Source organism: Puma concolor, chromosome B3 (genome assembly GCF_028749965.1).
Source record: "Puma concolor isolate L17-30 chromosome B3, mPumCon1.1.hap2, whole genome shotgun sequence".
NCBI lineage: Eukaryota > Metazoa > Chordata > Mammalia > Carnivora > Felidae > Puma > Puma concolor.
Window position 1 is genome coordinate 112,231,617 of NC_141672.1, and position 21,393 is coordinate 112,253,009.

The following is a 21,393-nucleotide window of genomic DNA, read 5'->3' on the forward strand; positions in this document are numbered from 1 at the left end:
CTTGGCATTTTCCTTCTGTGGACTGCTAATTTGTTGGTTTGTGGGAGTTTCTTTTGTGCCTTTCCATATCCATATACCATTTTAGTCGGTGAAAATATTTCCTCCCAGGTTATCATTGTTCAACTTGTACATTAGGTTCTTTATTGAACAAAAATTGTTAATTTTGATGTAGACAAATCATCACTTCTCTTTGTAAGGTTTTGTATATTTGGTGCTTTCCGTAAGAAATCATTCCCCACCCCCAGTGAAAGCCCTCTAGCATGTCTAAAAAAATAAGTTTTTTTTTAATTTTATTTATTTAAGACGTTTATTTTTAAGTAATCTCCACACCCAACTTGGGGCTCAAACTCACGATTCCAAGATCAAGAGTGGCCCACTCTACTGACTGAGTGAGCCAGGAACCCCTAGAAGTTTTTAGCTTTACCTTTTGCATCCAGATGGTGTTTACCTTTCTTATAAAGCTTTACAATTTGATCTTGCTGAGTTTTCACTCGGTTCATCCCTAGAGGATTTACAAATGTGTTGCTTTTGTAAGGAGGTATTTATTTTCTACTTATTTCTGATTGATTATTGGTATTTTAAACCAAGGCTAATGAATTTTGTGCATTGATCTTGTATCCAGCCATCTTGAAGAACTATTTTAGTTCTATTAGCTTGCCTGCTGACAAGCTAATAGTTTTTATAGTTAATATAGTTATAGTTAATATAGTTTTTATTTGAAGAATCATAGTTACTTCCATTACAATAGTTATATTACAATTTTTATTTTGAGAGAGAGAGAGAGAGAGAGAGAGAGCAAGTGGGGCAGGGGGGCAGAGAGAGAGAGAAGCATGCTCCAAGCAGGCTCCAAGCAGGCTCTGTGCTCAGTGGGAGCCCCACTCAGAGCTCAATCCCACAACCCTGGGATCACAACCTGAGCCACTCAACCGACTGAGGCCACCTAAGCACCCCATACAAGTTTTTATTTCTTTTTCTCTTTGATTGTATTGGCCAGGCCCTCCAGCCTTACACTGAATCATAGGATTGTGGTGGGCATCCCTGTCTCGTACCTTAATGTATCCGAGCTCAAATGTACTTGAACTCAAAAAAAAAAAAAAAAAAAAAAAATCTTATTGAGTATATTTGCTATAGGACTTAAGTTAAGAAACTTTCTAAAGTTAGATAAGTTCCTTTCAGGGGTGCCTGGGTAGCTCAGTCGGTTAAGCGTCCAACTTTGGCTCAGGTCATGATCTTACAGTTCGCGGGTTCAAGCCCTGTGTCGGGCTCTGTGTTGACAGCTCAGAGCCTGCTTCAGACCCTCTGTCTCCCTCTCCCTCTGCCCCTCCCTCACTAGTGCTCGCTCTCTCTCTCTCAAAAATAAATATTTTTAAAAAGTTCCCTTTTACTTTTGGCCTCTAAGAATTTTTATCATAAAGAGACGAACTTTTCAAATACTTTGTATGCATCTGTTGAGACATCATGTGATTTTTCTCCCTTAGTTTATTAATGTGGTCAAATACATGCATAGGTTTCCTGGTCCTGGAGCTTCCTTACATTCCTGAGATAAAACATTCTTAGTCATGATGTGCTGTTTTTAAAATAATTTGCCAATGTTTTATGAAACATTACAACTATGGCAGGAAGTGAAATTGCCTACAATTTTCTTTTCTTCCTGTCCTTATAGCTTTGAGATCAATGTGAACAGGGACCTCTTTCTTCCTGTTAGGACTCCTTTGGGGCTAGTCTCTCGTGCTGCAGGGGCCCGGAGAGGTGGCTTAGTCAATCTCGCCATGTGTTTTCCTCAAATCAAGGTTTTCCTCGGAGAATACAGGTTACTTATGTGTTTATAGAGAGTGACCCTGACCTCCTTTCCCCCAGCCTACTGGGGGTCTAAGTATTCTACGGTGAAGATGTGCTGGGTGGACCCACCTGTCCCTCTTACTTGTGTGGCTGATGACATGTGCTAAGCACATCAGGCTGTGCTAAGGTCAGGCTTGCCAGGGTACGAGAGGTCAGTCTGGAATTGCGGTTTGAGGTCAGTCTGTGGTCAATGAGTATTCGCTCTCTGCAGTTAGGGGCAGCCCTCGACGATTGGGGCCAAAACGCAAGGATGGTTCGTGTTCACGGTCGGTCTTTAGGTGGGGTGACTGTGATGGGGCTCATGGTCGGCCTGTGCCTGAGTTTAGAGCCAGTTTGTGCCTGGTTTTAAGGGTATTTGTGTGGCCAGGGTTGAGGTCAGTCCTGGCTAGGGCTAGGAGTCAGTGTATAGCTGGAGTCATGGACCAGAGAGTGGCCACCACGGGGCCTGAGGCTGGCCTTGGCTCCATGGGCAGCTCTCACTACCCTAGGCACTGCAGGGAGCCCCTGGCTTTATCACTTTGGCCGAACAGCCTCTGCTCTGGGGCATCCGGATAGCGTGTGGTGTGGCCAGATCCTCCTTAGCAACCTGGGCCATGGCAAACCTTGGCCTTGCCCTCTCACAGGGGCTCCACTCAGCCCTGGAGATGGCCTGTCACTCTGCTTCCAACACAGCCAGGTGGGACAGCTGTGAGATGGCATCGTCCTGGTCCCCCAGAGCCAGCAACCCCCGGGCCACCCTTCCCCAGAGAAGCTAGAAGCTAACCTAGAAAGAGAGAAACAGGCCATGGAGAAAAATGTGGCTGGTTAAGGCAGGCCTGAAGGTGCCCTCGTGTACTACCCAGTGACACTGCTGTGTGGAGGAAGGGCTCCTGGGTTCAAATCCTACCTTGCCCACTCTAAAATGAACCATTGTGGGTAAGTTATCACTCTCTCCAAACTTCAGGGGGTTTTGGTTTTGCAAAGGGGGAATCAGAATTTCTGATGTCACCAGACGGAATGTAGAAATTGATAGTTAAAACCGTAAAGTGCTATTCTGAAGTAGGGGGTGGTGGCAGTGATGGTGACCATGATACCAGAGGCTGGTAACGGTTTCTTCTCCTGGAGCCTCCTGGTGGGGCACAGAGTTTCTGCCGCAGGTACAGGGAGGTGAGGGCCAGCTGTGGAGTCACACAGCCTTCACTTCCAGGCTCAGCCTCTTCCTAGATGTATGTCCACGGACAAAGCATGTTATCTCTCTGAACCGCCTCATCTGTAAAGGGAAACACTCAGGAGAGCCAACATTTTGGAGGTACTTATTACACGTAAGCGCTTTTTGTGAAGTATCTCATTTAAATCCTCATGACATTGTGCAGGTGAGGCTACCGAGGCACAGAGAGGTTAAGTAAACTGTCCAAAGTCACACAGTAAGGGCATAGTCAGGAGTCGCAGCGCGGTCAGCTGGCACAGGTCCTCGCTCATGACTGCCACACTCCGCTGATGCTCTTGGTACACACTAGTCCCTCCATCCCCGAGCTGCCCTGTGGATACTGAAGGAGCACGAGGCAGGTGCCGCAGGGACCGCGCCTGGCCCAGGAGACGAGGAGGAGGGGGGCCCTCCCGGTGTTCTCTGATCGGGCTGCCGGGATGCTAGAACCCAGGAAGAAGAAACAGTATGCTGAACACATAGCACTGTCTCAGCCACCCAGCATGTTATTATCCCCCGTTTTACAGATGCGGATATTGAGACTTAAAGATCAGGTGGTTATCCCAAGGTCACATGCCGCAGAGGACCTTTGACTCCTATTTTAGGACTCGTGCTGTGACAGAGGCAGCCTCAAGTGTGGAATGTTCCTGATGACTGCTTTGTTCTTGCCTCTCCAGCAACATGGTCCCAGTGTCCCTGTCACAGCACAGTGATAAATGTGATAGCAGGGGTTCACTGAGTGGCCCCTATTTTCCAGGCACTGTGCTAAGATTTTAGACACCTCCTTTCTTTTCACTCTCATGAGGACATTTAAAAGTGAGGTCTATCGTCCAGATGGCCAACCGACACATGAAAAAACGCTCAACATCACTCATCGTCAGGGAAATACAAATCAAAACCACAAGGAGATACCACCTCACACCCGTCAGAATGGCTAACATGAACAACTCAGGCAACAACAGATGTTGGCGAGGATGCGGAGAAAGAGGATCTCTTTTGCACTGTTGGTGGGAATGCAAGCTGGTGCAGCCACTCTGGAAGACAGGATGGAGGTTCCTCAAAAAACTAAAAATAGACCTACCCTATGACCCAGCAATTGCACTACTAGGCATTTATCCACGGGATACATGTGTGCTGTTTCGAAGGGACACATGCACCCCCATGTTTATAGAAGCACTATCCACAATAGCCAAAGTATGGAAAGAGCCAAAATGTCCATCGATGGATGAATGGAGAAAGAAGATGTGGTACATATATACGATGGAGTATGACTCGGCAATCAAAAAGAATGAAATCTTGCCATTTGCAACTACGTGGATGGAACTGGAGGGTATTATGCTAAGTGAAATTAGAGAAAGACAAATATCATATGACTTCACTCCTATGAGGACTTTAAGAAACAGATGAACATAAGGGAAGGGAAACATAAGTAGTATAAAAACAGGGAGGGGGACAAAACAGAAGAGACTCATAAATATGGAGAACAAACTGAGGGTTGCTGGAGGGGTTGTGGGAAGGGGGATGGGCTAAATGGGTAAGGGCACTAAGGAATCTACTCCTGAAATCATTGTTTCACTATATGCTAACTAATTTGGATATACATTTTAAAAAGTAAAAAATAAAATTAAAAATAATAAGGGGTGCCTGGGTGGCTCAGTCAGTTGAGTGTCTGACTTCGGCTCAGGTCATGATCTCACAGTCCGTGAGTTCGAGCCCCGCGTCGGGTTCTGTGCTGACCACTCAGAGCCTGGAGCCTGTTTCAGATTCTGTGTCTCCCTCTCTCTCTGACCCTCCCCCATTCACTCTCTCTCTCTCTGTTTCAGAAATAAATAAATGTTAAAAAAAAAAATAACAATAATAATAATAATAATAATAATAAAAGTGAAGTCTATGGAAACCAATTTGACAATGGTGCCTAAGTGGCTGTCAGTTAAGCGTCCTACTTCGGCTCAGGTCATGATCCCCTGGTCTGTGAGTTTGAGACCCGTGTCAGGCTCTGTGCTGACAGCTCAGAGCCTGGAGCCTGCTTTCAGATTGTGTCTTGCCCTTTCTCTGCCCCTCCCCGACTCATGCTCACTCTCTCTCTGGCTCTTAAAAATAAGTGAGGTCTACTTAGGCCTGAAGACCCCGGGAGGAAATGTTGTAGATGGGTAAACCGAGGCTCAGAGTGGACTCCCATTGTCCCACGTGCCAGCAAGTGGCTGAGCTGAGACTTCTCCTGGGCCTCTCTGGCTCCAAAGCCTGCTCTCATCCCCTCTGTGTTGTCTGAAACCAGGCTGAGACTCTGACCTCTGACCTCTGGGCCTTCTGTGGCCCGCCAGGCACACCTTCGTGTTACTTCGAACTTGTCCCGCATTCTGATTTGGAGAAAATGAAAACTCCCACCAGGCCTACGTCCCAGGGGGTAGCTGAGGATAGATTCAAAAGGTCAACATGTTGCAGGAGTGGAAAGAGCTTTTTAATACCCTCCAAACTCTGCCTCCGCTCTTCCTTCCTGACTTTCCTTTCTCCTCTGCAGTAACAGAGTTAGGACAAAAGTGATGATTATTTGAGGGGCATAATCGGGGTCTGTCCCTTGGAAATGCCTCTCCTCCCAGCCTCCTGGGGGTTTTCCAGTTTGGGGGCTGTTCCCAGGGACCCCAAGAAGACTGCCACCATTTCCCTCCACCGCGATGGAAATAATCAGCCCCTTTCTTGCTATTTGGATGGCCATGCTTGGTTGGGCTCTTAAATATGATCTTTGTTTGCAGTGCATTTTCAACCCCTGACAGGTTCTATTTTTACTTCTCCAGCCAGAAGAGCTCTGGGAAGGCGATTCCAGCACAAAGGGCCCTAATTAATTTCCCCTGCCTTTAAATATTTTTTCAAAGTATGTGTTTGAAAAGGACATTAGGAAAAAAAAAATTTCCATGATTTTGGAGGCGGATTCCAACATACTTCTCACCACTTTCCACTTGGAAAGCAGCCTCCCCCTGCCAGCAGTGACTGGCTCATGCCCTCTGTTTTGCAGCCGCTATTTCTTGTCCCTCCTCCCCACCGACCAGAGGGACCGCCTTCTCCATCCACCGCTCAGGCCACAGGCCGCCTTCGCTTCCAGAGTCTGGGGGCCCAGGGAGCAGATGGTCCTGTCTTAGGGCGGGGCAGAGGTAAAGGGGGGCCTCTGAGGGCCAGAATCATGGAAGCACAGGACTGCGCCTTTGGAAAAACCATCAGGGAGATTCCTTTGCCCTGAATCCCCTCTCCCAGAAGGGCCACTGAGCCAAACCATACATGTGGGATGGTGATTTATGATCGATCTGGCCACCCCAGCTTTGAAATGACATTCCTCACACCGGCCGTGTGCTCGTGAGGCCACAGAAAGCGTGAGCGCGCCATCCCAGGGTGACAGAGAAGCTTCTGTGGTCTAGAACATGGGCTTGGAGGGAGGCCCTGTTCTGCTTCGGGAGTGATTCTGGGTTTCAAGCCTCTCGCTGAAAAGTTGTTTTGAAAGAGCAGAGGCTTTTGAAAACACTCAAGAAAGGCCTTCTCTCTTTTCCAGCTCTGGGTTGCCAGGGTTCGGTTCCAGATTCCCGGGGTGAATCCTAAATCCAGGCAGGGAAGTCAAGAGCCTCGCAGCCCGAGGGGCATCTCAGGCACTTGAGAACGCTGTGCCTGAAATCCCACGTGAGTGCTTCTCCCTCTAAGAGTTGAGGCACCATCTCTGGCAAAATGCGAATCCTCTTTCAGCCAGCATGTGAAAAGTGCAGGTGGCCATGACCTAGGGACAAGATCCTCTCCTCCGCTGTCCCTCTGCTTTCGGTCCCCTTCTGTTACCCCTCTGCTTCTCCCCTCCCCCATGTCCCCCCACCCTTTCCTGCTCCCTCCCAATTTCCTCCTCTCTTCTCTCCTGCCTCAGGGCTCTCCTCCCCTGGCATCTAGATGCTTTCTTCCAGGCAGTCTTTTCTGCTACAGTTGCACTTGAGCTGCAGCTGAAGAAACACGCTGGGGCTGGTCTCCACCCTAGGGCTTCCCAGGGGCTCCCTGGTAACCCCATGATGACGTCTCTTGCTCCTTTCAGATGGAGCCAGGGGAGGCGGGAGTTGAAGGCTGGCGGCAGGAAAAAACAGGTCTTCTCTTTATAATTGTAAACACGGAGAGGTCAAGGGGCCTTAAAAGACATGGAGTAAGCCAGATGGGCTTGGTCCCTCAGACCCTGGGCCTCCAGACCCTTAGTTCAGTGCCCTGGAATGACCTCCAGTCCAGGAAGAGAAGCTCAGGCTGTGCTTTCTGGTCACTTATTCTAGACGGCACGCCCTAGCTGTCCAGCTCCAGGCCCAAACCTGCCTATACAGGGGCAAAGGCAGAGCATGCAGGGTCTTGGGGAGCCCCTCACCCTTGGGGAGCCCCTGATCCATCTGGGCATCACGCATGTGTGGTTGGTCGTGCCCCCACGGCCCCCACCCCAGGACAGAAGTACTCTCCAGATGACTCCTTGGGAGAAACCGGGTCCGAGTAGCCTGCGGAGCATGTGGCCAGGGCAGACAAGGGCCGAGGAGATCTGACTTCAGAAAGTTGTGCAAACACAGGAGCAACATCCATAAGCTTGTGTGACTGGAGTCTTAGAAGGAGAACAATGAAGAAATGGGGGAAAAGCCATACTTAAAAAGACCATGGCCGAGAAGTTTCCAAAACTGTCGGGCAGGTTAATTCTACACTGTTAACTCTACATTCATATTTCTGTTCTATTTCACTTTTGTCCAGGTTCATTGAGATATAATTGACATATGACATGGCTCAAGTTTAAGGTGTACCTGTTGATTTGATACACTTAACGCATTGAAAAATGGCTACCACAGTGGCCTTAGCTAACGCCAACATTATGTCACATAATTATCATTTCTTTTCTGTGATGAGAACATTTAAGATCTACTCTCTCAGCAACTTCCAAGTATATAATACAGCATTATTACCTGTAATCACCATGCTCTATGTTAGATCCCCAGAAGGTATTCATCTTATAACTGGAAGTCTGTACCAACTTCTCCCCTTTGTCCCCACCCCCAACCCCTGGCAACCGCCATTCTACTCTGTTCCTATGAGTTTGGCTTTTTTACTTTCCACAAATAAGTGATATCATACGGTATTTGTCTTTCTCTGTCCTACTTATTGAACCTAGCGTAATGCCCTCAAGTTTCATCCATGTTGTTGCAAACACTAAGATGTCCTTTCTCATGGCTGGAGACTATTCCAATGTGTGAGTGTGTGTGTGTGTGTGTGTGTGTGTGTGTGTGTGTGTGTGTGTTGTGTGAGTGTATACCATGTCTTTATCCATCCATCCATTGATGGACACTTAGGTTGTTTCCTTATCTCTGCTGTCATGAATAATATTAATTCTATTTTAAACCCTAAAGACCTAGGCATGCTGGCTTTAGAAACTCTGCTCTTAACTATGCTGCTATGGCCTGTATAAATTCATAGTGAATATTTCTTTTTTCATCACTGATATTGGGAATCTATACCCTCTCCCTTTGTTCTTAATTAGTCTTTCTAGAGGCCTATCAATTTCATTAATCTTTCAAACAACCAACTTTTGGTTTTGTTGATTTTCTTTTATTATTTATGTTCTATTTCATTAATATCTGCTCTTATATCTACTATTTCCTCCCTACTATCTTCTTTGGATGTAATTGGCTATTCTTTTTCTAATTTCTTGAGATGGAGATTTACACAACTGATTTTCAGCCTTCTTTTCACACAGGAATTTAAGGCTATACCTCTCTCTCTCAGCATAGCTTCTGCTGTATCTTTTTTAAATGTTTATTTATTTATTTTGAAAGGGGAGAGGGGCAGAGATAGAGGGAAAGAGAGAATTGTAAGCAGGTTCCACACTATCAGTGTGGAGAAATCTCACGAACTGTGAGACCATGAACTGAGCTGAAATCAGGAGTTGGACTTTTGTTTTAATTTTTTAAGTTTATTTATTTACTTTTTGAGAGAGAGAGAGAGAGAGAGAGGGAGAGATGAGAGAGAGAGAGAGGGAGGGATGAGAGAGAGAGAGAGAGAGAGAGAGAGAGAGAGACAAGAGGAGGGACAGAAACAGAGGGAGAGAGAGAGAATCCCAAGCAGGTTCCACATTGTCAGCACAAAGCCAGGCCTGGGGCTCAAACTCACAAACCATCAGATCATGACCTGTGCCAAAATCAAGAGTCAGATGCTTAACTGACTGAGCCACCCCGGTGCCCCAAGAGTCTGACTTTTAATCGACTAAGCCACCTAGGTATCCCCTACTGTATAGTTAGGTGAATATTAGATATATTGATTTGAGCCTTTCTTCTTTTCTAATGGAATCATTTAAGGTTATAAATTTTCCTCTAAGCACAGCTTTAGCTGCACAAGTTTTGCTATGTCATATTTGTCATATCATTCAGTTCTAATTCTATTGTGTTTTTTTCGATCCAAGTGAAGCATGATTAATTTTCCAACATCTGGGAGTTTTTTCATTATCTTTGTCCTACTGATTTTTAGACTTAGTACACTAGAGTCAAAGAACATACTTTGAATCATTCCTATTATTTGAAATTTGTTAAGATTTGCTTTATGGGTTAGCATGTGGTCAATGCTGATAAATGTTTCATGTGCACTTAAAATGAATCTGTTTTCCACTGATGTTAGGTGCAGCTTTTGTGTGTGCCAGCTACGTGAATTTTGTCAACTCTGTCACCCTGATTTCTAACCTTATAGATTTTTGTTGCTTGTTTCATCAGTTTCTAAAAAAGATATATTAGAGTCTCCCCTTGTACTTGTAATTTTGTCTGTTTCTCCTGTTAGCCCTGTTTATTTTTCCTTTATACAGGTTTAAACCTATAAACAAGGTTTATACAGTAAAACCTTGGGTTGCGAGTAACTTGTTCTGCGAGTGTTCTGCAGGATGAGCAGACTTTTTTAACAAATTTGAACCTGATAAATGAGTGATATCTTGCAATACGAGTAGTATGTGTCACCGAATGTCACATGATCACAACTAAGTCAGTGGTTCTTGAAATTCGCTTTGATATACAAGTGTTTTGCATTACAAGCATGTCTCTGGAACAAATTAAGCTCATAAACCAAGGTTTTGCTGTATGTGTTTTCATGAACATTGTTCAGTTATTTCAAAGTTAGTGACTGACAACCCTAACATCTAGGTACTTGTGGGTTTGTTTTCCCTGTCTGTTCTTCTTGTCTGATTTTTCCTCTTGGCCTGAACTTGGTACATCTAGTTTTTCTGATTGGATACTGGAGGGCTTATACAAAAATGTGTGGAGGCTTTGGATGTTCTCATCCTCTTCTGTAGGGGATTCACCCTATCCTCCGGCAAGCAGCTGGAGTACGGGCCGTCTGCCTGCCTCAGTTCAGTCAAGGACTTAACTGACTGAGGCCTAATTTTGGGCTTTGTAAGACTCGGTCTTCCTCTGGTTGATCTTTCACCCCACCCATAGCCCTCCAGCGGTCCCAGCTTTGAACCTAGTGCCATTCCTGGGTCCTTTATCCTTGGCAAATCATGAATTTAAATTTCACTTGATGTCTTACCCTGCATAACTAAGAGTTGGCAGATTGTCTCTTGAATCTGGACTCCTCGAGTCCTGGCTGGTTTGGCAGTCAGGAACTGTGCTTTTGCTTCCTTGCTCTGTGAGACGACCTAAAGTTCTGCTGGCTTCTCTGCCTACTTGTGGGTAACCTTGGCCAGGCCCTCCACCTCTCCCCCTACACCAAGTGTCCCAATGGGAAGAAAGATGACCAAACATTGAAATCTTTCGAAGAGATTTCTTTATTTCTCCAAAATCCTGGCCCCTTGAACAGTGACTACCTTGGGAGTCCTACAACTCTACCAAGAAATTTAAATAAATATTTTATCCAGCCTTTTTAGTCAGCCTCAATGAAAACTTGCCTTTGACACAAGCTTCTCCATCATAGTCCAAAGTGGAATTATACCTTGTTATCCTTTAAAATATTGTTTTAATGGGGTGCCTCAGTCAGTTGAGCCTGAGACTCTTGATTTAGGCCCAGGTCATGATCTCACAGTTTGTGGGTTTGAGCCCTACAAAGGGCTCTGTGCTGACAGCATGGAGCCTGCTTGAGATTCTCTCTCTTTCTCTCTTCGCCCCATCCCCCACTCACATGTGTACACACTCTCTCTCCCTCAAAATAAATAAGCATTTTTAAAAATAAAATAATAATGTAAAAAATAAAATCAAATAAAATCTTGATGTAATGATTTTCAAGTCAATCAGAAGTATTCTCCCCCCCCCCCAATCCATTTTTGCTGTTCTATGAAGGCACACACAAATAAAGCATATATATTTTCATACACTTTTCAACCCGTTGTCTTAGGCTTACCTCCCTCAATCATATTCTAATAAATGAACTTTACAACTGTATTGCATGTATATTTTATAAACTGACATCCTAAGCATTATCCTCTTTGACCTTCGCCTTAATCCGGTAGAGTACATAGGGATAAAATTTTCTAATTTGAAAATCATGGCACTGCAGTTCATAAAATTCATTTAGCAAAGAAGTTAAGAAGTATTCTTTTTTTTTTTTTAATGTTTATTTATTTTTGAGAGTGAAACATAGACAGAGCATGAGCAGGGGAGAAGCAGAGAGAGAGGGAGACACAGAATCCGAAGCAGGCTCCAGGCTCCAAACTGTCAGCACAGAGCCTGATGCGGGGCTCCAACTCACGAACCGTGAGATCATGATCTGAGCCGAAGTTGGTTGCTTAACCAGCTGAGCCACCCAGGCACCCCCAAGTTAAGTAGCATTCTTGAATGAATGCTGCTAATTACGTGGAGGAATTCTAACTAAAATTTAGTTGTTTTAGCTCCAAGTCCAGCCACTTTTTTTTTTTTTTTTACTGTGGGCTCCTTGAAGCCAGAACCTTCTCTGACTATTCCATCGGGCTCACCAAGGGTCTGAGTACAAAACAAATGCTCTAGGGATGCTTGCTGAATTGATTTATATTGTGTTGCAGCAGCTGATTAGAAGGGGAGGTTCCCAGCCTGACACTGGCCCTAACTATTGCATCAGATTTTTATTTGAAAGGAATGGAGAATAATAAATTAAATTCTGGTGCCAAAAGAAACCCACAGGAATTTATGAGAAATACAACAAATTCACTAAAATTCCTACTCAGTATTTGCTCTTCTCTGTCTTATATTTAGGCACATCTGGGTATAACTAAATCAGATAAATCTGCCCTTCTCAGTCAGGCAGCTTAACCCACCAAAAACCCCCCACTAAAACCCCAAAATAAAGCAAACTAACATCATTTAACCATTAATGGGGCCTATTATGGTCTAAAATGACAGACATATAAATTGAAGCCTTTTCTGAAATAAGTCATTCAGAATTCCAGGGGTGGAGAGAATACAACCTTTATCTTCCAAGTACATTGTCAAAAAGGTCAGGAAAGACTACAGATGCCTTGAAGTGAATTAATTACTGGTTAGCTTGTCATAATTTAGAAGAAGAGAGTGTCCCTCAGTCTGGGTCATGAGATTCAACCAGGCTTTATGAGTTACTGAGTTGAGGCTAACCCAACTCTTGACAGAGGCTTTTACAGGGTTTGGGGAAAATATTCTTCATTCATTAAAAAGTAGAAATGCAATTTCTGCTATTTGCTTACTCAGTGAAAATCCCTAGACTCGTGTCTCAAATTCAACCTAATTCACATCTGTCCCCAGCACAGAAACCACAATCCACGGAGGAGGTCAAAATTGTCAGCATTGTTTATGGAACAGGCTGCTGGGCAGAGAGTGAAGCTTGGCTTGCTGAGTGTTTTTAATTGTTTTAATCAGCTTTATTGAGTTATTATTTATACGTATGTGATACATGCACACATATGCGTATATGCTTATACACAGTAAAATGAATCTATTTAACTTCTTTTTGAATGTTTATTAATTTTTGAGAGAGAGAGAGAGAGAGAGAGAGAGAGCATGAGCAGGGGAGGGGCAAAGAGAGAGGGAGACACAGAATCCGAAGCAGGCTCCAGGCTCCGAGCCGTCAGCACAGAGCCCAATGTGGGGCTCGAACTCACGAACTGTGAGATCATGACCTGAGCCGAAGTCGGACACTCAACCAACTGAGCCACCCAGGCGCCCCTAAAATGAATCTATTTAAAGGGTACAGTATGAAGAGTTCTAACACATGGATGCATTCGTATAAATAACATCAAACGCAAGGTAAAGAAGTCTCCTCACCCCCCACAAATGTGCTTGTGCCCTGTCCCAGTCCATCAGAGTGGTCCTCAACCAGCCCGAGGCAACCACTAATCAGCTTTTTGTCACTCTAGCAAAGATTTGTTGTCTCTAGGGTTTCCAGCATTTCAAATGCACGGAATTCTAAGTATGTGTTCTTTTACAACTGGCTTCTTTCACACAGCACAATTATTTTGAGATCCATCCACATGGCCGTATGTATCGATAGTCATTCCTTTTTATTGCTGATTAATAGTCCATTATATGCATGAACCACAATTTATTTATCCACTCACTAGTTTATGGACACTTTGGTTATTTTTAGTTTGGGGCTTTTATGAAGCTGCTAATAAACATTTATGTGTGAGCCTTTCATGGACGCGTGTTTTCATACCTCCTGGGAAATGCCCAGAGGTACGATTACTGGATCGTAGGCTGAATGCATGCTTCACTTTATAAAAACCACCCAAACCTTCTGAAAAGGCAATACCGTTTTACAATATCACCACTATTCCCCGTCTCCACATCCTTCCAATTCCTGAAATGTTCCGGGTTTTAGTGCCAACCACTCTCATGGCTCTGTAGTTACAGGTCCTGGCGGTGTTTAAGTTTCCGTTCCCTGATGACAATAACGTCAGGCACCTTTTCACCTGCTTCTGGCCACTCCTACATTTTCTTTTGTGGACTGTCTCTTCCAATCCATTGGACATTTTCAGGGCTGTTATTGTATTCAGGATATAAGTCCTTTGTCAGATATATGACACGTAAAGTGAATATTTTCCCCTGGCCTATGGCTTGTCTTGTCATTTCTTAAAGGTGTTTTCCAAAGAGCAACAATTTTTAGTTTCGATAAAGACTGTTATGAATTGAGTTGTGTTTCCCCTAAAATTCATAGGCTGAAGCCCTGACCCGCAAGTGAAGCCCGTGCTCCTGAATTTGGAGGTAAGGCCCTTTAAGAGGGTAACTGAGGTTAAATGAGGTCATGAAGATGAGGCCCTAATCTGACCGAACTGGTGTCCCGGAGGAAAAGGAAGAGACCCCAGGGATGCAGGTGTGCAAAGAAAAGGCCATGTGAGGACACAGGCAGCCATCTGCAAGCCAAGGAGAGGCATCACTAGAAACCAACCTGCCATCACCTTGATCTTGAACTTTCAGCCTCCAGAATCTTGAGAATAAACATTTCTGTTCCTTCAGCACCCCCAGCCTGTGGCGGACGCTCTAGCTGACTAATACACAGACCAAGCGATCCTTTTTTTTCTTTTCATGCCTTATGCTCTTTATGTCCTAGCTAAGAAATCCTTGCCTACCCCAAAGTTGCAAAAATTATCCCCTATTTCTTTTTCCTGCAAGTTTTCTAGTTTTACCTTTAGGTCTCTTACTTATTTTGAGTTCATTTTTATGTGTGGCGTTCAGAAGGCATTTCGGTTCATTCCCCCCACACCCCAAATCTGAATTATTATTATTATTATTATTTTTATTATTATTTTAGTCTTTATTCTGTTCCACTGATTTGTGACTATTTCAATACCAGCACCAAACTTTCCTGGGCTTCATAGGAAGCACCAAAATCAGGTCATAGGAGTCCTCCAACATCTTTTTTCCCCCAATTGTTCCGTCTAGCTTAAGTCTTTTATACTTCCATGTACAATCTAGAATAAGTTTGTCCATTTTTAAAGCGGGCACCTGCTGGGATTTCGTTGGGATTGCTTTGAATCTGTTGGTCAGCGTAGGGCGGATTACTGTTTTAGCGATATTCCAATCCATGAATAGAATATAGTTCTCCGTGGATATGGGTCCTCTTTGATTTCTCCCAGCGACGCTTTGTAGCTTTTAGAATACAGGTCTTCCGTGTCTTTTGTCAAGTTTATCCCTAAGTATTCCCTGTTATTTGGTAATGCTGTAAATGTTATTTTGTTAAATTTTGATCTCGAGTTGTGGTTGCTAGGGAAAAACAGTTGATTTTGCATATTGGCCTGGTACCCCCTCACCTGGCTAAAGTCCCTCATTGGTTCGAGTAGCTTTTCTTAAAAAAACAATTCCTTAGGATTTTTCTATGTGCCCAATCATGTTGTCTATGAATGAAGACAGTTTCTAATTCAGGTGATCTTTGTTTCTGTTCCTAGTTTATGGAGAAAGTTCCTTTCTGTTCCCAGTTTATCGAGAATTTTTGCCACAAACTACTGTTGAATCTTCTCAAATACTTTCTCTGCATTTATTGAGATGGCTATATGATTTTTATTCTTCATTCTATTCACATGGTAAATTCCGCGGATTCATTGTTAATGTTAAAACACTGCAGTTAATGATTGCATTCCTAGGGAAAACTCTACTTTTGCACGATGTATTATCCCTTAAAATACAACGAGTTTTATTTTGTAAGGATATCTTTAAGATTTATTTCAGGATTAATAATTGGCTTTTTGTAAGTTCTATTTTGTTAATATTTTGTAAGGATTTTTTTGTGTATGTTCATGAGAGATACTAGTCTATGGCCTTTTTTGTTGTTGTTGTTTTATTTAAAAAAAAAATTTTTTTTTCAACGTTTATTTATTTTTGGGACAGAGAGAGACAGAGCATGAACGGGGGAGGGGCAGAGAGAGAGGGAGACACAGAATCGGAAACAGGCTCCAGGCTCTGAGCCACCAGCCCAGAGCCTGACGCAGGGCTCCAACTCCTGGACCGCAAGATCGTGACCTGGCTGAAGTCGGACGCTTAACCGACTGCGCCACCCAGGCGCCCCATGTTGTTGTTTTAATAATGTCTTCATGTTGTTTCAGTATCAGGATATGATGATCTCACAAAGAGTTGGAACGTGTTCTCTCCTCCTCCTCCTTTTTCTGAAAGAATTCATTTAAAGTTGGTATTATCCCTTTCTTAAAGGTGTGCTGGAATTGACTGGTGAAGCCATCTGGATCTGGAGTGTTTTGTTTGGGGGGGAAGCTTTTAAATTACTAACCCAGTTTCTCTAATAAATTATGCTTTGTGCTTGAGTTTCCAATTTCAGTTTCAATTTCAATTTTACTCAGATTTTAGCAAAAACATTATGCAGAAGCAGAACTAAGACACCCCCAATGACTTAATGAAACATTACACTTTCAAGCAATTCTTTCTTTTGAAAATTAGATGGCGAAAGCAAGCTTAAAAGGTGTGATGGGGTAGACAACCTGAATCCCTGAATCAGCCTTTTTCTCTCCCTAAATCAAGATCAGGTGTCTTCTGATCCCTGACAGTTCAGTGTTTCTTGGACGAACACAGGCAGCCAAGCTTGAGGATGATGTGACCAACATCATACTTGAGTCCCTGACTCTCTCTGGTCAGGAGATAAAGTGTTTTTCATCAGCGTGCTTTGCATATTTAGCGTCTTGATAAGCATAACTCTATTTACTGATTTTTGCTTTATATGTGCTTATCAATTTAGGAGCAAGTAGCCCCAGCATTTTATTTGCTCATGTTCTTTCGCATTATGCCAGTCCCATCGATCAAAGTGGGCCACAGTAGGTAACACAAACAAGTCTAAGGAGAGATACCACAAAGCTCAAGATACGTATTCATAACACATATAAAGCTACTGTGGGTTTCTTATTTCCTTGTGAGGCAGTTTTGTCTTTAAGCAGTTGGCTATTTCATCCAATTTGTTGATTTTATTGGCATAAAGTTGTTCATCACACTCCCTAACTATGCTGTTATGGTCTCTTGAGTTTGTGGTTATGTCTTCTCTTTAGTTCATTATGTTCGTAATTTAAAAAAAAAAATTTTTTTTAACATTTATTCATCTTTGAGAGACAGAAACAGACACAAGAGGTGGAAGACCAGAGAGAGAGAGAGAGGGAGACAGAGAACCCCAAGCAGGCTCTGCACTGTCATCACAGAGCCCGACGTGGGGCTTGAACTCCAAACCGTGAGATCGTGACCTGAGCTGAACCTCAGGTGCTCAATCACATTAGCAATATGTATCTTCTCTCTCTCTCATTCTCAGATGAATCTTGCCACAAGTTTTTCAATTTATTGGTCTTTCTGAAAGCCAACTTTTGGTTTTGTTGAAGCTCTCAATTATTTGTCCATTGTCTGTTTCTGCTCCTTATTATTTCTTTCCGTTTACTTGGAGTATTATTTGCTCTTCTTCTCCTAATTTTTTTTTTTTCAGAATGAAGCTAGAAACATTGATAAAAATATCTTTCTAAAATAAAAATTCAAAGCCAAAAATTTTCATCAAGCAGTAACCCCCAAATTTTATGTCAAGTTTTCTTTTTTTTTAATGTTTGTTTATTTATTTTTGATAGAGTGTCAGTGGGGGAGGGGCAGAGAGCGAGGGAGAGAAAGAATCCTAAGCAGGCTCCATGTTGTCAGCACAGAGCCCAACTCGGTGTTTGAACTCACCAACCATGAGATCATAACCTGAGCCGAAGTCAGATGCTTAACCAACCAAGCCACCTGGGTGCCCCTATGTTGAGTTTTCGTAATCACCTAGTTAAGGTATCTTTGTAAATATCTTTTGTGATTTCCTTTTTTTAGAGAGAGAGAGAGAGAGCATGAGAGAGAGTGGTAGAGGAAGAGAGAGAGAGAGAGAGAGAGAGAGAGAGAGAGAGAGAATCTTAAGCAGGCTCTATGCCCAGCACAGTGCCCAACATGGGACTCGATCTCACAACCCTGAGATCATGACCTGAGTCAAAATCAAGAGTCAGATGCTTAACTGACTGAGCCATCCAGATGCCCCTGTGATTTACTTTTTGAATCAAGAAATGTGTTGTTTAATTTCTACATATTTGGAAGTTCTGTTTAATTCCATTTTGTTGGAATTAAACGGACTTTATTTTCAGTCCTTCAATATGCTGAGATTTGTGTTCATGGCATCTTGATATATGTTCCACGTGCACTTTTAAAAAATATGTATGCTGTTGGTAAGTGGATGCTCAATAAATGTCAGGTCCAATTTGCTCAAAGTGTTCAGGTGTTTTTTACCTTTACTGATTTTTTTTTGTAATTTTGCTCTATCAGTAATTGAGAAAAAGTGTTGAAATCTTCAACAATAATTGTGAATCTGTCTATTTATCTTTGCAGTTCTATAAATTTTGCTTCATGCACTTCAAAATTATCTTAGTAAAACTATACACGTTTAGGATTTGGGATCTCCTGACGAACTGTATTTTATTATAACTAAATATTCATTTTTTTGTCTCTGATCATATTTTTTTCCCCAATACCACTTTTTCTTTTCTTTCTAAGTTTCAGATATTATGTTTTTTAATTTTTTTAATGTTTATTTTTTATATTTGAGACAGAGACACACAGCACGAGCAGGAGAGTGGCAGAGAGAGACGGAGACAGAATCCGAAGCTGACTCCAGACTCTGAGCTGTCAGCACAGAGCCCGATGCAGAGCTCAAACCCACAAGACACTGATAGGCAACTTCACGGGCAGATTCTGCTGGCTACACCTTAGAAGAGAAGTTAACAAACGGTAGCCTACAGGCGAAGCTAGCACATTGTATGTTTTTTGTAAATAAAGTTTTATTGGAACAGCTGCGTTTACTTTTGTCCACGTTTGCTTTCATGCTACAACAGCATAGCTGAGTCTTTGCTGCAGGGACCATGGGTGGCCTAGAAAGCCTTAAATACTTACTATCTGGCCCAGCACAGGAGAAGTTTGCCAGTTCCTCCTGCAGAGTAAATGGTCAGGGTGTTGTAACTTCAATTTAATAAGTATGTATTGAGTATCAGATGGCTGGCATGGGGGAAGGGGAGAGTCTTGTTCATAACATGGGTACCATTTAGAGGGGCAAGATAAAGTATATCCAGGTAGCAGGTCTCCCACTTACTTGTGTCTCCTTCAGACGTTCAAAGAAATATAAGCTTTTACTTGTCTTTCCCAGTAATTGATCTGAGCTCCATCAAGTCACTATTCGTTGGGTAACAGAGGCAAGAAACATTATATTTTAATCTACCCCAATAATTCTAAACTGCATAAAATAATTTGTTGTGTGTTTTTTTAAGCGATGCTTGGTTTCATTAGGTAAAAACGTACAGGGTGTGGCAGCTGGGGGAGAGATGGGTCTTTGGATTTTTGCAGTGTCCCCCTAAATTGCCGACTCCAGATGCAGAGGGTTAGTTTTCGGTGCTCTTTGGGCTGGTAACTGTGAGGGGGTCCTGGGTGTGACCCTGACCCTGGAGTCTTTGGTTGCTCTAACTCATGGATTGCACTCCCTTCTCCTTGCACGGTCAGAGCCTCCATCGCCCCAACTGATTTGGCCCCACTTTGGCTCTGACTGTTATTTTGATTAAAGCCTGGTCTTCAAGTTCACTCTAAGTGAATAGGTATTTCCCTGGAAACTCACAAGTTTGCAAAAACCCCAAAAGTCAACTTTATTGTCATTTTCTAATCTCCTTAGACCCAGTAGGAGAAAAAAGAGAATTTCTGGACCCATTAGCCCTTCTTGCACTCTAGGCAGGGCACTGGGACCCCTAAGGAGGGGACCGGGTGTCATTATAACAGCTTTCAGGTTCTCACAGACCTGGGTCTCACTTTGGCTCATCAGAGAAGGACAGATAGCTGGGGGTCCTCATTTCTGTTACACGAGCTTATTACAGTTCTGAGGCATTGATGGTTTGGAAAACTATTCGTTTTTTAAATTATTATATCACAGAATGGCAATCACACGCTTCTGTTTCAGTTTTTGTGCCTAAATTCAAGCATTTGCATTACAGTAGAATTTCAAGAACTGAGAGTCAATAAATTGATAACTGGCACAGGCGGGCAGTGCCTATCCATAATTGCCTTCTAGAAAAAGGGAGACATTTTTGCAATATTAATTTATTTTTTAATTTTTTTTAATGTTTATTTATTTTTGAGAGAGAGACAGAGCGTGAGTGGGGGAAGGCAGAGAGAGAGAGAGAGAGAGAGAGGGAGACACAGAATCCGAAGCAGGCTCCAGGCTCCGAGCTGTCATCACAGAGCCCAACGCGGGGCTCGAACTCACAGACCGCGAGATCATGACCTGAGCCGAAGTTGGACACTCAACCGACCGAGCCACCCAGGCGCCCCAATATTAATTTATTTTAAAATAACAACAATAATGGGGCGCCTGGGTGGCTCAGTTCGGCGTCCGACTCTTGATTTTGGCTCAGGGTTCATGAGTTTGAGCTCCGCGTTGGGCACGGGCTCTGTGCTGACAGCGTGGAGCCTGTTTGGGATTCTCCCTCTCCCTCTCTCCCTGCCTCTACCCTGCTTGCTGGTGTTTGCTCTCTCTCTCTCTCAAAATAAATAAAATAAAATAAAGTAAAATAAAATAAAATAATAATCAATATGATGCATGTTATGAAAATAACTATATTTTCAAAAATAAATCAGTGAAAAGAGTGGCATTATTTTACATTTTTAGAAATCCCACTGATGTTTGACTTAATGAAAAACAGCTGGATTCTTGTATCTGCCTTTGCAGTCAATCTGCTTTGATATGTTGTTTTGGTTAAAGTATCTGAAGAAATTCTGCTTCTCACCACACACACACACACACACACACACACACACTATGGTAACTATGTGAAGTGATGAATATGTTAGATTGTGGTGATCTTTTCATGATGAATATGTATATCAGAACATCAAGTTGTGTACCCTAAGTATATACAATTTTTTTTTATTTGAGAGAGAAAGAGAGAGCACGAGTGGGAGAGGGACCGTGGGAGAGGGAGAGAGAATCCCAAGCTGGTTCACCCTGTCAGCCAGGGTTCAATCCCAGGACCGTGAGATTATGACTTGAGGCGAAATCAAGAGTCCAACCCTTAACTGACTGAGCCACCCAGGCACCCCAAGTATTTCAATTTTTATATGTCAATGATATCTCAATAAAGCTGTTTTTAAAAGCTTTTTAAAAAAAAAAAAAAGAAAGAAAATCTGGCTCCACACAAATATGTAGTTATAAAAAGGATGAGTATTTTAAGATTATAAGATGATGGTGAATATTCTGCTTTAATGACGCACCAAAGTTCAGAAGGTGGTCGTTTCTTAAAGGGTAGTTACAGTAAGGGGTGCCTAGTTGGCTCAGTTGGTAGAACATGCAACTCTCAATCTCAGGGTCGTGAGTTCAAGTCCCACATCGGACCCAAAGCTTACTTAAAAAACAAACAAAAAACCCAGGCTTAGTTGTAACGAGGA